Consider the following 5,567-nt stretch of genomic DNA (forward strand, 5'->3'; position numbering starts at 1 on the left):
AACTTGAATTAAAATTTTCAGAGTTTTTCCCTGGCCTAAAGATTTTTAGACTGGTATTCTATGTTCCAGAAGATCATCTTTTGTTCATATCTCATTTTTCTTACCTTCCTATTTTTCCCAGAAATGAAACTTCTGAGCACTTCAAAGGATGTTATAAATGCTAGTTAACACAGGGAATTGATAACTATCTATTTTATGGTCTAATTGCTCTGTTTCTTTTTCCTGCATCTCTCTCCATGTTTCTCAGGTCCCCCTCATTGATCTGTAAGAGCCCTTAGAGGCTAGTAATATTGCCCAGGGATTAATGAAGCTAATTTCAGGTTAGAAAACCATTTTGAGTTGGTAAGGATGTTAACAAAACTTTTACAAGCCTTTCCAAAAAATCTGTGTTTGGATAGAGTTTTAGGCCTAACCAAGCCTTCTTGCAGCCAAAGGGCCCATTTTAAAAGACTCATCTAATTACATTATCCTGAGGGAGGGTTTTAAATGCACTGTCATTTATACAGAAAACAAAGTATTACTTTGATGAGAAAGGAGAAAGTCACTGAAGACAAAGAGAGAAAAACATATCCACATTTACTATTAAACAGTGTAAGCTACGGAAAACAACAACAACAAAGTCTTTTCTACTTACATTTTTCTTTTCTAAGCTTACAAATAGAGTAAGAAATTTTCTTTTTTTTATTTCTGCCCCCCTCTTTAATATAATTCTCAGTTATTTAACTTCAAAAGAAAAGGCATATAAAATATAAGGTTTTTTTGAGAAAAAACTTAGATATAATTGAATTAAAAATGAATAGCTAAAACTTCTCCTCTACGTGAATTTTATGGTGAATATAACTTGAATATCACATCTTAAGATATTCTTAGTACAGCTACCTAGACTAGTAGCCAAATTTTCCCTAAAAGGTAGCCATATATTTGAAGCTATTCATTCAGTACCAAATATATTTTTTTGGTAGTATTATTGTTCAATATAATAGCTTAGAGTAATAGTACTACACTTGATCTTAGCCAAAAGGCCAAGAAGCGATAGTAGAATGCAATGCTATTATTATAATACTTAGTCAAAGATCCAGATATATCAGAATTTTGTCCCAGTAGTCACCCACCACTATAGGAGGGTGACAGATCCATTTAGTCAACACGTATTTGTTGAGCACCTACTATTTGCCAAGTTCTGGGGATACAGTAGTGAACAAAACAAATCACATTGCTGCTTCCACAGAACCAACAATCTTCTCCTTGGAGTGACAGATCATAAACAAATATATCAAATAAATATTTAATGTATCCAATGGCAGAAAGTATGGATATGAAAAATTCAGTTAAGGGATGAGAAAGAGTGGAATATAAGTGGACAGGGAATGGTCCTCTATTTTTATAAGCTGACCAAGTTAGGAAGGGCCTCTCTGAGGAGGTAACAGTTGCACAAAGCAGAAAATGAAATGAGGGAAGAAGCTTTATGAACGTAGGGGTTGGGGCCGAGGGGTGAGTAAGTGAGGGGGAATTGAAATGATGAAGTATTAGTAGCCAGGAGCCAGATCACCAAGTGCTGTGTAAAACAAGCGAAATCCTTTGGATCCATTCTGAGTGAGACAGAGAACGTTAATGTGTTTAGAGCAGACATGACATGGGTTTTTTAATGATTACTCCAGCTGCTGTGTTAGTGGCAAAGTTGGAATAAGGACACCAGGTAATAGCCCAGGACTATTATAATAGACTATTATATTATATTAGACGATTACAATAGACTATTATAATAGCCCAGGCAAGGTGTGACAGAGACTTGGATTAAGATGGTAGATATGGATGGGGTGAAAACTGGTCAGATCTGGGATATCTTTAAAGGCAGAGTCAACAGGGCTTACTTAAGGATTAGATATGGGGTGTGAATGTTAAGGAGGAATTCGGATGATTCAGGGGTTTAGGCTCGAACACTAGAAGAATGAAAACTCGGCAGAGAATGTACTTAATGGCAAGGGGGAGAAAATATACTTTATTATTAATGGAAATCTTGACTTCTTGGGGGACTCCGTCATATCCATCGAAGGAAATAACTGGCCAAAGAGAACAATGTCCTGAAAGAATGAAGGCCATTCCCAGGAGAGTAGCCTGCAAGAGGTAAGCAGGACATCTGTGGGATGTCCAGATGCTCATGGGCTACCTTCATGTGGCCTCTAGACAACAGACCCCTTGGCATCAGACATTCTCAGATGCAGGTCCAAGCTGGAGATAAGAAAGCTGGAGATAAATGGAAGGTGCCACAAGATAATAGCTGATAGAGCTTGGGCATGATGATAAAACACCCCAGGGAGACTACAGAAAGAACCATGAGAAGTCTTGCAGGGGCTGGAAGGTTCTGCAATGCCACGTGTAAAAAAGAGACATCAAAACACAGTTAGTGTAATATTTATTTCATTCAAATAGAGTTCAGCTAACCTAGGATTTCTTACACGTTCCTTTGGTTTCAGAGACTTCATAAATGAGAAATGGCACATTGCTTCCCTCACTGCCATGTTTCATGAGTGAAATGTTTTGCAATTAGTTTCCTGTATTACAATATGGAAAATAAAGGTTCTAAAGTGGAGCAAAATGGCATTTTAAACATCTGAAACCTGTCTTTTCATATGATTTTATCAATAACGTATATATACATATACAGCTATAAACATAAATCAGATTTCTATGTGATTTTTACTTTTGATATTTCTTATGCAAGCTACTTGTGATTTTCTCCAAGCAGATGTATAGTCGACCAAGCCTCATTTGAACTAGGTATGTGCTAAGATGTAGTACATCTTTATATGTAAAGTATACATAGTGCATGCTGCAAATGGTATTTTAAATCACTACAAATATGGTGAAGGAGAGATAAGAGGATTTTCATACCATATCTAGGAATATAAACACCTCTTCTCTGAATATACAATATCAACTGTCAGTGAGAGCTGATGATTATTTATATAATAAAAAAGATGCATTTTGGCTTTTGTGATATACACAGCTATTTTTCTCAATTATTCTTGCCATGTCACCCATCATACCAAGAACTACCTCAGAGATAAGAAACAATGACCATTTTCTTCTAGGAACAAAGTGAGAATTACTTTGTTTCATGATGTGATTTTTCTTTCACAGTTCTGAAAGCCTTGTTGGTGTGGAGGAGTTATTTCTTAAAATCTTCTTCACACCAAAGATAGAGTAAAAAAAGAGAGAGAAAGAAGCATCAATATAGTGCTATTTTCATATTTTAAAGGAGCACTGAAGCGAAATTACAATCTAAATGTTCAGGACCAGTTTTAAGATTTTAATGATGGAGGCCTAAAGGGAAAGCTAAGTTTTGGGTTTAATTCACTTGGATAAGAAAAAGTGAACCCCATGAATTCAGTGAGTGACCATCAATGACTCAATATAAGGTGTTGCTCTTTAGAGCAAACTTACGACAATTAGAAACCCCAGTATATTAAGAACAGCTGCTTATGTGTTTTCCTGGATGATATACTGGTGAGCTTGTCATTGTGTAAAGTAAAATAGAACTATTTTTACAAAATCTATAATTAACCCAAGGGACTTTGCTCTGCATTTATAGCTTAGCAAGGATTCTAAATGGATTTAAACAGTAGGAAAATGTCGCTGTTGCTTTTCCATGAATAACTCTCGAGGGCTATAACGGACATGAAATAAGGATATCCCTTCTCCTTTCCGAATACTAGCACTGCTTCCAAGATGTGGCGAGATTTTCAGTGAGATAAAAGGACACGCTTCCTTGAATGAAAGACACTTGAAACATGATCTCCATTATAGTAGGGAGCCTGTTGGTCTTGTTCATCACTATATCCTCAGCACCTATCACAGTGTCTGGCACATAATAGGAGCTCCATGAAGATATTCAATACATGATTGAACCTATTTGGGAAAACTGTACATGTTAGCATGGCTGCTAATGCAAGATGTATGACAATGTTAATCCCTAATATATGGGAGTGAGCTGAAAGGGAAGATTATCTGGAAGTGTTGCAGTAATTCTGTCCAGGCCAATTAAAGAACTTCCTGGGATCTCATTAGAAAGGTAAAATTAATTACAGGAAAAGGAGTCTACAGTTTAAATCTTGATTTAAATCTTAAAAGCATTGGTTTAAATCTTAAAAGCATCCCACCCCTAATCTCCCCTTGGGCTTTACCACTGTGATTCACTCTAGGCGACCAGCATCTTCATCTCTTTGCTAGAGGGCTCAGCTGGCTGGCAGATCAGGGCTGGCTTCTTCGGTGTATGAGCACTGCAGTCTTACAGGTTCCTGTCCTCAAGGGAGTGCCATGCTTGGGGTTTCATTCTGCACAGTTGCTATATTGAAATTCTTAGTAAGCATGTCTGAACACTTGGGTTCTGTTAGTGAAGTCCTGTGGGACAATAGAACATCTACAGGAGGCTCAGAGCCTCACTGAGTATGAGTGAGTCCCCTACCCTGACCCAGTGTTGCTCACTGTCTGCCCATGACAGGGGTCTGGGCACAAGCTGGGGTGAGTTCTCCCCCAGGATTCAGCTCCTGTTTACCTGAGGTAACTTGCTTGATAGGTTTCCTTCTCTGTCTCACTTCCTTACTTCCCCACTGGTGCATCCTAACGTCATCTTTTACATCAACCGCTTGGATTTGAATTCTTGAGTCTGTTTTTGGAGAAATCCAAAGTAAGATAGATTCATAAGCCAACATTTGAGAGATGTCTAATATCCTTGACTAATTGAAAAATAAGTATCTCCAATAGAGTAGAGTCCTTTCTTCCACAGGCTTCTCTCAATTCAGAGGCTTTGGGGTTTGTGTTTCTGTTTACCCTTTACTATTTAGGATGCATAACCAAACTTAATCATTTCCCTGTTGTTTATTTCCTCCTTCTCTGATTTGAATGCAAAAGGTTTGAGCTCCCCCGGGGTCCCTCCCCACTCTATAATTCTAGGAATCTCTTGGCCTCTTTCGAAAGAAAAGAAAACCTTGTTCTATACCTATTACCGCAAGGTACAATAATTTTCTGTGGATTTCTGAATTCTGCTGTGGAGGTATTTGTTTTTGTTAAATACGACCTTCAAATTACAAAGAAACTACACATGTCTCTCTGATCAGTTAGTCTGGAAAACAGATATTTTCAACGAAATCTGAAAATGTGACTTCAACATTCCTTTCTGAATTTGGGAAAGAAATTGGAAATACTGGAATGGTATATGAAGTATGAGATTTATTTTAAGAACAAAATACGTTTTGGGGCACCTGGGTGGCTCAGTCAGTTAAGCATCTGCTTTCGGCTCAGGTCATGATCCCAGGGTCCTGGGATCGAGTCCCACGTTGGGCTCCCTGATTCGCAGGGAGTCTACTTCTCTCTCTGCCCCTCCTCTCACTCATTCTCTCGTTCTCTCAATATCTCTCTCCCTCTCTCTCTCTCTCAAATAAATAAATCTTTTTTAAAAAAGAACAAAATATGTTTTATGCTTCACTATTTCTAAGTTTTAAATCTTTATTTTAGAATTTTATTTTTTGTACCATGAAACTTGATATTATTATTATTATTATTATTAT

At 37.4% G+C, this 5,567-nt stretch overlaps 1 pseudogene; it reads right to left on the reverse strand.

Annotated features, from left to right (window-relative positions):
- Nucleotides 1-904: 904 nt before the first annotated feature.
- Nucleotides 905-1,034, reverse strand: LOC118533495 (U2 spliceosomal RNA; annotated as a pseudogene).
- Between the last annotated feature and the right edge of the window lie 4,533 nt (nt 1,035-5,567).

This window comes from Halichoerus grypus, chromosome 1, assembly GCF_964656455.1.
Source record: "Halichoerus grypus chromosome 1, mHalGry1.hap1.1, whole genome shotgun sequence".
Classification (NCBI taxonomy): Eukaryota; Metazoa; Chordata; class Mammalia; order Carnivora; family Phocidae; genus Halichoerus; species Halichoerus grypus.